The sequence below is a fragment of the Macaca nemestrina genome, unplaced genomic scaffold (genome assembly GCF_043159975.1).
Source record: "Macaca nemestrina isolate mMacNem1 unplaced genomic scaffold, mMacNem.hap1 Scaffold_46, whole genome shotgun sequence".
NCBI classification, from domain to species: domain Eukaryota; kingdom Metazoa; phylum Chordata; class Mammalia; order Primates; family Cercopithecidae; genus Macaca; species Macaca nemestrina.
The window spans coordinates 531,562-543,469 of NW_027257675.1; the positions used below are offsets into that span (position 1 = coordinate 531,562).

Consider the following 11,908-nt stretch of genomic DNA (forward strand, 5'->3'; position numbering starts at 1 on the left):
GCCCTGGCCGGGGGAGAAGGCGGTCAGTGAGTGGATGAGGAGGTGGTCTGGGATCTGGGCTGGACCGACAGACAAAGGGGACAGTTCTTAGGGCTGTAGGTGTGTCAGGCACCAGGCCAACTGCCCTGCATGCACACTCTCATTCCACCCTCAGAAGGTTCTTCTTGGGTAGGAAATGTTATCATGCCACTTCAGCGAGGAGGAAACGGAGGGGGCCGCAGAGGTTCCACCGAAGCCAGCTGCCAGAGCAGGGCCCCAGCCCCAGCCCCAGGTGTGAGTGCACAGCCTTCGTTTTCTCGAGGGCTGCGGCTTTTGAGCACCTCTCACGTGTGAGGACGGGATGCACAGCCTAGCATTTAATCTTCACAAAGACCTCCAGGCAGCGGGTACTGTCACCCTTGTTCTAGAGAATGGAACAGGCTCAGAGTCTAAATCCAAGCACTCTGCAGGGACATTTTATTGGTGACAGCAGTGGTGTGGGAATTTCTTAATGACTGGATGGCCTGAAATGTACTAACTTGGAGGATGGTTTTGGGCCAAACCAGGAAAGGACAGGAAGTCTGTAGTTAATGTCTGAGGACACAGTGGGAGAGGAGCTAGGTTCTGAATGAATGTCTTAAATGCTTCAAAAATGGCAACCTGGGAGAACTAGGAGAGGGGACTGAGTTCTCTGAGGACAAGAACCTTGTAATACTTCATCCCCATGAAGGGGCTCGGCTTCAGGGAAGTATTTGGTGGGAAAAAAAGTCACTGTAGAACACACCAACTAAAAGTAATTTGGAAAAAAAAAATCCATGACACTGACTATGTAGCAGTCACCATTAAGTACTTACACGTTATTGACTCATTTAATCTTCATAACAACTGCATTAGGTAGGTCTTCTTCCCCCCGTTTTTACAGATAAGGAAATTGAGACACAGAGGTTCGAGTGACTTGCCCAGAGTCACCCAGCTAGACTGGGCTCAAACCCAGGTAGGCTGGCTCCAGAGTGTTTGCAAGAAACAGGAATTTCCCAGTATTAAAACTTGAGAAGCCCATTAAAAAAAAAAAATAGTTTCCCCACTGAGCCCCTTCCCTGCTGGGTGCTGGGACCTGGAGGTGAAAGGGGGGCCATCAAGGTCCCTGGGCAGCAGAGCCCACAGCCTGGTACAGGGAGACATACCGGGAAAATCCCACACCCAAGCGAGTGTGCCCAGCACTGCAAGGGGGAGGCACCAGGCTGGGCGGCACCAGGAAGGTGTCTTTGAGGAAGGGACATTCGGGTTAAGACCCACAGGAGGCCTAGGAGCTGGCCAAATGGAGGATGAGAGGGCAGTGTTCCAGGCTGAGCAGACAGCCCGAGGGAGGAGAACATGGTCAGGCTGAGGGACTGCGCCGGCTGAAAGGTGGAGGCGAGGGCGCAGAGGCCAGCCCGGGCTGCCTGGAGCCTGGGGACCCTACCCCAACCCTAGCAGCGGGAAGAGAGGGGGCGGGGCCGTCACCTGCTCGAACTGGTCAGTGATGGTCTTGGGCTCCTTGTGCCTCTGGAACCACATCATGTTCTTGGTGTGGAATTGCCACGACTGCTTCTTTAGGGCCTTGGCTGCCAGGTACTGTGTCTTAGTGCCCTGGGGGAGGAACAGTGGAGAGGGGGACCAGGGGGCCCCCAAACTGGGTGGGGAGCCAGGGGGATGGGGCAGGACATCAGGGCTGAACCCTGGCCCCCGCCAACGACCACAGTTGGGCTGGACAATCCTCTTGGAGATGGGGCTGGGGACACAGAACATACCAATGCTGGTCAGGAGAAGGAAAATGAGACAGGAGGTGAAAATTGCTTTCAGAGAAGCTTTGAGAAGGAAGAAAAACTAACGTATGATGAGAGCTGAGAGAGGAGGCAATTTAGAAAATTTCCCAAGTGGGGATGCGGGTGGAGGTCACTCATGACTCACTGGGGTGGGGAGGAGGCTGGACAGTTCCCCAGTGGCCTCCAGGGAGGCCTGAGAATGTGCCGATGAGTGGAGTGGGGTTGGCCTAGACTGAGGGGCTGTAAAAAAAGGCATGTACACCACACAGATAGGCATTCACACACTCTGTCACATAAGCCAAGACTGGAGAAGTTGGAGTCACTGCTTAGTGGTGGTCTACATAGGATTTTTTTTTTTTTTTTTTTGAGACAAAGTCTCGCTCTTGTTCCCCAAGCTGGAGTGCGATGGCACGATCTCAGCTCACTGTAACCTCTGCCTCCTGGGTTCAAGCAAATCTCCTGCCTTGGCCCCCCTGAGTAGCTGGGATTACAGGCACCTGCCACCACGCCCGGCTAATGTTTGTATTTTCAGTAGAGATGGAATTTCACCACGTTGGCCAGGCTGGTCTCGAGCCCCTGACCTCAGGCAATCCACCCGCCTCGGCCTCCCAAAGTGCTGGGATAACAGGCATGAGCCACCGCACCCGGCCTACACAGGATTTTTGACTGCCCAGCAGGGATGCCTGATTGGGATTCCTGAACATACTAGCTCCAATCAGAGAGCCTGACCCGCATGGTGACAAGGGCTGACTGCTCACTCGCGAGAGCCAGCAGCTATTCTGGGTTCCACTCAGGGGCATATAGGATCGAGGCTCTAATTCATGCCCCATAGGAGCCGATTCCTCACATTAGTCTCTCCAGACTCAAGAAGATGCCCCCCAGCCTCCAAACTCAATTTAAAAATAGTCCAAAATATCTCTCGACTTCCGCTGAGCACCAAGCAAGATGGCAGCTTCCAAGATCGTTAGGCTACGGTTTCAATCTGATTATCCACTGCCAGTTACCCCGCACTGTATGGCCTTCTGGCTTCTGGTCGACTTGAACAGATGCCGAGTCATCACAGATCTCATTAGTCTTATCCACCAGCGCTTCGGCTTCAGTTCTGGGGCCCTCCTAAGCCTCTACCTGGAGGGGGGCCTCCTGCCCGCCACCGAGAGCACGCGCCTGGTGAGAGACAACGACTGCCTCAGAGTTAAATTAGAAGAGAGAGGAGCCGCTGAGAATCCTGTAGTCATCAGTAATGGGAGACTAATTTATCTCTTAGAAAAGCAAAGAAGGGGCATTTCAGTTAGAGGAGGATGAAGAAACTGAACCAGATTACAAATATTCAAAGAAGCATTGAAAGAGGCAAGAGAACAATAACAATAATGAGAAGGTCTTGGATCTGGAACCAGAAGCTGTCACAGATCAGACTGTCAGCAAAAAAAAAAAAAAAGAAAAGAAAGAAAAAAGAAAACAACCTGTGGCACCGTGGGTGATGATAACGAAGAGACCAAAAGAAAATCCCCAAAGAAAAAGGAGAAATGTGAATATAAAAAAAAGGCCAAGAATCTCAAGTCTCCTAAAATACAGGCAGTAAAAGACTGGGCCAATCAGAGATGTAGTTCTCCAAAAAGTTCTGCTAGAAACAGCCTTGTTAAAGCCAAAAGGAAAGGTATTGTAAGCGTTTGCTCAAAAGAGAGTCCCATTTCCTTCTTGGCATCTGAGTCTTGTGATGAATCTATAGTGATGGTCCCAGTAAAGTCACTTTGGAGGCCAGAAATTCCTCAGAGAAATTACCAACTGAGTTATCGAAGGAAGGACCCTCTACCAAAAATACAACTGCAGACAAACTGGTATAAAACCTGGCTTTTGCCTTACCCCTAGCAAGGGCAAGACCTCTGGAACAACATCTTCTAGTTCAGACTCTAGTTCAGAGTCAGATGACCAATGCTTGATGTCATTGAGCACCCTGGAGTGTGCTGCGAGTTTCTTAAAGACAGCAGGCCTTTTTGCAGGAAGAGGTTGTCCAGGCCCAGGGCTGTCATTACAGACTGCAGGTGCTTCTGGATAGAGGCGTTCTGGCCCAAATAGTGGTGGACAGGCTCCTGGTCCTTCTCCCAGTGTGTCTCTCCCCAGTAGTTTAGGAAGAGGATGATGTAGAGGAGAGAACATTTTTTTCTTGGAAGGGAGCTAAGGGACGGGGCATACTGGGGAGAGGTTGAGGATGAGGGCATCCTGTTTCCTGTGTTGTAAATAGAAGCACTGATAACCAGAGGCAACAGCAATTAAATGACATGGTAACAAATTCATCTGCTATTATCCAGAATCTGGTAGAGACACACAAGAAGGACTATAGTCTGTTACCACTGTTAGCAGCTGCCCCTCAAGTTGGAGAAAAGATTGCATTTAAGCTTTTGGAACTAACATCCAGTTACCCTCCTGATGTCTCTGACTGCAAGGAAGGAAGAATATTAAGCCACAATTCAGAGACCCATCAAGTAGATATAGAAATTCTTTCATCCTTACCTCCCTTGAGAGAACCTGGGCAATTTGATTTGGGTTATCACAATGAAAATGGAACTGAGGTAGTGGAGTACACTGACACAGGAGAGCAAGATCACTGTATTTTGGAGAGAGTTGATTGACCCAAGACTGATGAATACATCAAGTACAGAACCTGCCTGAGTATGACATCTCCACCTTATAGTTTATGAATGTCTGTTTGTGAAAGTAACTATAACCCAAACTTTTTTTCTTTTTTTTTTTTTTAGATGGAGCCAAACTTTTTTTTAAGAGGATTTGGATGTTGTATGGATTTTTTTGTTATCTTCACTTTACTGCATAGGAAACAATCTACCTCATCATTTAAAATGACATGGGTGTCGGTTGTGTAGATCTTTGGTTTTTTGTCAGGTTTAATTTCAGTTAACAAAATGTAAAACATGATATTCCCTGCAGACATTATTGTATCCAGTGTGGTTTTTTCTCTGTTTCAAATGTTTTTGGCCATCAAGCAGCAGTCATCAGTAGGAGTTTATAGTACCAAGAATGTGCTGCTATCTTGTCTCAATAAGTTTTAAGTAACATTTAAAAATATTAAAGCATGTTACTTGACCTAACTTTTTAGCATTTGAGTTGTTCCATTAAATGGAGCATCTTGTAAATTTCAAGTATTTTATACCTCCAATTGTTAAGAGTTAACAGGTAGTTGGATTTGTCACAGACAATGAGTTAAGGAATCCTTTCACGTTTTTCCCAACTTTAAAATTAAGGATTCTCAGGGCCCTGTGTAGAGTAGTGAAAATAAGATGTGTGTGTGTGTGTGCCTGGAGGAGAGTTGGTGTTCCACTTGGGTGAGAGGATTGGCTGTGAGCCTCAGACCAGGAAATGTGTCATCTTGCCAGGAATCTGGTTGAGTATGCTGGAGTGAGGATCTTGAGCAGAAACTTCCTTTTCTGTTATTATTCACTACAAAGTTAAAATGGCCAAATATATACTGTGAAAATTGGTTTCATTTAACAAAAAGATCACATCCCTCCTTCAGCTATACACATATTTAAATAAAATCATATTGAACTAAAAATAAAATCCAAAAAGCACACTTCTCATTAGATGTATTTTTCTTTCACATCATCCCGCAATTTTAGTTCATGCACACAGCACAGCATAACTAAAACCAAACTCAGGCCTTGCCTGAAAGTCAGCCCCGTTGCTCTGAGTCATCATTTCCCAGCTCAGCTAACAAACCTTCATCTGGTGAGGGGTCCACCAGGGAGGGTTGAGGCAGGAAGGCAGGAGGAAGCATGGGTCTGGCTGGAGCCTCACAATCAAAGCCTGTGTTCAATCGTACCTTCCCCTCTTGCCTCCTCCATCATCCTCTTCTCTGGTTGGGACTCTCTTAAAGCAATCATGTCTTCTATGAAAGGCAAGGCCTGTTGGGACATGAAGCAGCCATGGAAGGTCCTCCAGGCAAGACTTCCCATAGATAGTTTTGCCAAATTCGTAAATTAAGTTGAAAATTCAATCCTATTTGCTGCCAAGTGGGGCTAATTAATTTCCATAGAGACCGATGAACAGGAAGCACACTGTTCACATTATTTCATCAACAATTAATTCCCTAAGCTCAGATTCATTAGTTTCCTGGCATTCACCACCCTAAACAGTGTTGGGAAGGCATTTGTGGAAGGAGCCCGGCAATTTTAAGCCTCCTGGAGAACACCCTCAGTTCAGCTGCCTCCTTGCAGGTGACTGCACCCTCCCCTGGAGAGGACTCATCGGGGATTGTTTTGCAGCCCCAGGAGGCAGGCCTGGGTTGTGCCCCATTCCTCCCTGGGACGTTCTGGAACTTTGTGGCCTCCCTGGCAGGAAGAAGCCACACTCTGGGTCCCACATTAATTGCTGCTTTACTAATGAGTTTCGTAAATGCCCCAGGGCACTCGTAAGTACAGGAAATTGGAAAGAATGGAGCGCCAACTCAGTCTCCCCCAGCCCCTCCTACCCTCAGATTTCCTTCACACCAGAGGCCCTATATTCTAGGGCACAAGGTCCCCAGGTGAGAGCTGTTCATGGGTCAGCAGGCACCTAATACAATTATGGTGCAGTCAGGGAAGGCTTCCTGGAGGAAGAACAATATAAATGTTTCACAAGAGCAGGGACTCTCTTTTGTTACAGTTGTATACACAGCTCCTAGCACAGGTCCTGGCACAAAGTAGGTGGTCAATAAATGTGAGAGACAGGAAGAAAGAGAGGGAAAGAAGGAAGAAACAAAGATGGTCAGAAGGAAAGGAAATGTAATGACTAAGCTGAAGACTGAGATGAGTATGAGCTACACCCACAAAAGGGAAATGGGGTGGAGGTGGCAGTTGGAGCCATGCTGTGCAGTTGTATAAGTTGTACACTGCACATCTCTGAGGGCACCATATACATTTATGTAAATAGACCTAGAATTATGCAGCATGAAATTTCCACAGCTGTACACAGCAGTCCTCATAACAGGGCGACAAAGAGAGCATTTCAGGCTGAGGCCACAGCATGTGCAAAGTTTAGAAGTAAACAAGAAAAAGGAGAAACATTGAGTAACTAGAAGAAGCTCAGATTAGCTAGAAATACTGAGGGTGGAGACTATATTTTCTATATGTCTGTGTCTTCCATGTGGTACCTCCCACATGGTGACAGGTTAGGGATGGTCCCTGAATCCAAGTGAACCTCGGGTGTTTTGCCAGTACAAAGGGAGCCCAGGCCTCCATGCTGATGTACAGCCCCATGCCATGCCCAGCCCCATCAGGGAGGTGCTCACTCTATCACGGGAGGCAGACATCACTTCTAGCATTGTGCAATGGTCCTAGGGGGAGAAAGAGAACTTGCAATGGTGCCACATTTTCCTGTTTCCTCATAGAATGGTGATTTAGGTAACTATGAGTTTTTATGCACTGTCCTATCTTAGCGTGAGAATTATACAAGGCCATGAAAATCATTTTGACCATTACCTATTTTACTATTGAGGAGAATGTGGCCCATAGAGAGAAAGAAAGTTACCCAATGCCACCCACCTAGTTAGCAAAGGAATCAGGGCCCAAAGCTTATCCTTTGGATGTTCTGCACATCAAACGGCCTCAGCAAACCTTTCTGTATTCCAGTGCCTGCCTCCCCATGTTGGTGCATGGTCTGCCTGAAAGTGGGCAAGGTATCGTAAGGGGTTAGGCTCAGTCAAATTCATAAATTAAGTAGAATTTGGCACAAAAGGAAAGGAAGATGCTCAACTTCCTTTCCTTTTGTGCCAAATTCTACTTAATTTATGAATTTCAACTTAATTTATGAAACTTCCACGAGTTTCTCTTCTGTTGTATCAGGTAATGCATTCCATCTAGTCTAAGCCCAGAGGTGCTGACTGTCCTTAAGCTCTAAGCGATACTGTGTGGCTCCGCTCTCATTATGTGGCCCCTCAGTATCTTCTCCGGCAAGCCTCTTGACTGGAAAGGGCAGATGCTATGCAGACTGGCTGGACGGACATCACAGGAAAAAATAAAGTAAAACAGTTTGGAGAAAGCCATGTCCAGCCTCCACCTCCTCCAAAGAAGGCATACATATCTTCTGCCTGCAAACCTGGATGGGCAGACTCACAGCATACACACAGCTCTCTTACAATGGGCATCCTCATTCAGGCTGAGGAGCCATAAGCAGCCCTTGCAAGCACTCACTTTCCCAAGCAAACCACAGGCTTGTACACAGAGGTGCTCAGGTTGGTTCACCTGGCCTGGCTCCACCCTCATGAAAGCTGAAAGGTCAAGGAGAAGCCTGACTGGGGGATTCTGGCTCTTATTCTTGGCGGTGGCCATAAACTTGACATGCTCTCTGTTCGTGTATTTCCTTTTTGTCTGGGCATAGTAAACTATTGTGGCTAAGGCAAGCCTTGGCCCATGGGGCAGGCAAGTCAGAGCCCTTGGCAGCAGCCTCCCTCAGAAGCCCTGACTTGCTCGGACCCTGCGTCACTGAGGAGTAACCACTCACACTCCATCTCCTGTGCTCTTTTCCCCAGGAGGGTTTTGCTCATTACTGCTTCCTCCTTTCCCCTAGGGGTTGCCAGAAATGGGATGTTACTGAGTCTCCAGTATTTGAAACGTTTTGCAAAAAAATGTTACATTTCTCACTCCCTCACAACTGCAAACAGCAAGACAAGCTGTGTTTCAAAGTTGAATGAGTGAAAAACGGTAGACTCAGTTTTTAGGGTGACATGGCCCTTCCTCCCAATCTCAATGAAATGATAGAACATCCATAAAAATAGGGTAAGTCTGGATTGGTACTGGTAGCTGGGTAAGGGTGCCCAGCAAATACCAGAATATTTCAAGGAAATTCTGTTAGGTTGAAAATAAATGGTATAAAAACAAAGGAGGATGTCCACGTTCAACTTGTAACTCGGCTTCCTGAGAAAGTAACAAAGGCCTGTTCTCTGAGTTTCTCTTCTATCAAGTAACATAAGTGGGTCCTATCAAAAGTTAAGTTTGAGATATAGTGATTTTTTTTTAGGGGGCAGGACTGTTAGAGGATTTACCTTTCTTCTAAAAGAGAAAAGTTTAATACCTTGCATTTTCTTCAGGGTCCATGCCTCCCTCACCCTCAGCCATATGCACTGCGTGGATTTCCTTCCACCCCTCACCTCCCAGCTCCCGGGGTGGGCACTGGTTGTATTCAGCTCCCTTTTCACTACGTGATTTTAAGCTGAGATGCAGCAGCTGCCTTCTGACCCCGAAGGGAGATACTGTCTGAGAACAAAGTCAACACATGGGAAGAACAGAGCTGTGCTGAATACTAATAATATTGTTTAACCCCCACATTACGTTGCGCCTGACACTTAACCCTAGCCCAGGACTATTGAGTCACATAAGCCAGCAAATTCCCTCTTTGCTTAATCCAACTTGAGTTGGGTTTTCTGTCACTTGTAACCGAAAGAGTTCCAACTGATTTGGTTAGGCAGAGTACATCAATAATATAGTCTAAAGGTAATCTTACTTCTCTGAGAATCTGTGGGTGTTGGATATTGATATGGTTTAGCTTTGTGTCCCCATCCAAATCTCATCTTGAATTGTAATCCCATAATCCCCACATGTCATGGGAGGGACCCGGTAGGAGGTAATTGAATCATGGGGGCAGTTTCCCTGATGCTGTTCTCATGATAGTAATCGAGTTCTCATGAGATCCAATGGTTTTATAAGGGGCTTCCTCCTTCACTTGGCTCTCATTCTCTCTCCTGCTGTTCTGTGAAGAGATGCCTCCTTCCCTCTCCTGCTGCCCTATGAAGAGGTGTATTCTGCCAGGACTGCAAGTTTCCTGGGGCTTCCCCAGTCATGCAGAACTGTGAGTCAATTAAACCTCTTTTCTTTGTAAATTACCTGGGTTTGTCTCTGGCCTCTTCTTACAGCAGCATGAGAATGAACTAATAGAAATATAACATTAATATTAACAACTGTGCTCACAATAACATTCTATCTTCACAAGATAATTTTTAAGAACAACCAACAGAAGGGAAATCAATGAGCTGTACAGAAATGGCACCTACATAAACAGAATTTCTTCATTCATGTGTGCTTTTAGTATTTTAATTTTCTCGAGCGCTGCCTTCATATCCAGGTTACTGGCCCTGAGGGCCTCAAAGACCAAAGGAAATAGGAGGCTGAAGGAATTGAAGGTGACAGGAAGTGTTCCCCTGCCCCACTGCCAAGCCTCCCAATCTGAAGATGAGCCTTTTGGTTTCCAAATGGGCAGATATACTCCATCTCCCACAAGACTTTCTATGGCTATGTTAAGGAGAAAGAGGAAAAAAAATGAGAAAACTTCTTTTGCTCATTTGACAACATTCTCCCACGCTCTCATTGTGCACAGCCACAGCCTCCTTCCAATTCCTTAGATTTGCTGTGCTTTTTCCTTCACATCTGTTTACTTTCATAGCACCACCTACCACCATAGGTCATAAAATACTTGATATGTTTGTTTGTGGAATGTCAGACTCTTTTCTCAGCTGTAGGGTCTGCAAGGCAGCAGCTAGGTTGGTTTTGGCCCTTACTCTATACTCAGAGGGTGGCCTAACACCAAATTAGTACTTGTTGAATAAACCAATGAATGAAGGTATGAATGAGTGCTCGTAACTTTCCTGGGTTAAGAGGGATGAAAGGGTGTGTTTCGTCATACACGGTTTTTGTCTGCAATGATTGTTTCTTCTAAACTCTTTTCTTTAATGAAAGGTTGATATTTTGTCAACCGATTCTGATCCTAGTTTTTTTTTAGAATAGGGGGAGGAGGGGGAGACCAGTGGAGGAAGGAAGAGGGGATTTGGTACTACCTAGAAACAAGTTCTGTGCATTGATCTTTCTTCGGATGCAGGAGTGGGCTGCTTAGAGGAAGAAATGAAAGCTGTGTTGATTCTGCTTCTGGAAGGGAATTTAACAGCTGCTGCCAGGAGTCATGAGGCAGTGGATTCTGGTTGATGGTCCAAATTCTGATTTGGGGTAAAAGAACATGAATGTATCTATCTTGCTTAGAATGTTCCAGTTTTACTGTTACCTGGAGACCACGGAGAACCATAAGGGAAGTGGAATGTGAAGCAAAAAAAAAAAGGCTATTTTTTGTTTTAAATTCTTGGTAGATTCATCTTCAACAAAAGGAGCACAGTTAAGTCAATGATGCCTCATCCATAGGAGGTCTATTATATATCCATTAAAATAATTTATATTAATATAAAACAAGATTATGCTATGGTATTAAGTGCAGAATCTAAAATGAAATAAAACCAGAAAGACTCAGGACCCAAAGTTGTTGCTACAGAATAGTAATAACTGGGTTGATAAGCTCCCTGCCTGGGGCGTGGCTTACCTCCACAGCACCATCTCTTATCACTCCTCCTCCTGGAGGCCTCAGCCCTCTGCCCTCCAGTCACCCCAAAGCCATGTTTCACTTACGCCTTCCCCACATTGGCATCTTTCCCATCTCCTGGACAACTTCCCCTGATTTTTTAGGTCTTAACTTAAATATCTCTCCCTCTGGAAACCCTTCCCTAAACCCAGAGTCCATGGAAGTGCTATGAGGTCTCAACTTAAATGCCTCTCCCTCTGGAAACCCTTTCATAAACCCAGAGTCCATGGAAGTTCCCCGAGGTCAAGCCCCTCCTACTTTCTTTTTGTACTTCCAGGTCATCACACTTAACACAAGGTCTCTAAGCCGTGAGCTCTGAGGGGAGGATGCAGTCATTCATTACAGTGTCACTAGCACAGTGCCTGGCAAAGTGTCAGTAAGTAAAAATATAGACCTGAAGGAAATAGCCCATAATGTTGGCAGTAGTTGCCTCTAAGTGGAGCAACTCATGCAGATTTTTATTCCCTTTTTCCAAGTTTTCTTTATTTTCCAAGATTTCCACAATAATCATGTATTACATCATATTATTATGACCGCAAATAACAATGACCCTTTAATTATCAAATATGTGGAGAAGGCATAAATATAGGCAACATCAAATACGTTTTCTATTTTAACAGAACAGTCGGATTTCACTTGCACTTTTTAGGTCTTTATCTGGGGCAAAACATAAAAACACATCTGAATTACAAACCCATGAGAGAGTGTGGTGAGACCAGTGGGCCATGCAGGGCTGTGTC

The 11,908-nt window shown here is 45.9% G+C and overlaps 1 pseudogene; it reads left to right on the forward strand.

Annotated features, from left to right (window-relative positions):
- Positions 1-2,417: 2,417 nt before the first annotated feature.
- LOC139361388 (coilin pseudogene) lies at positions 2,418-4,451 on the forward strand (annotated as a pseudogene).
- Positions 4,452-11,908: the final 7,457 nt, after the last annotated feature.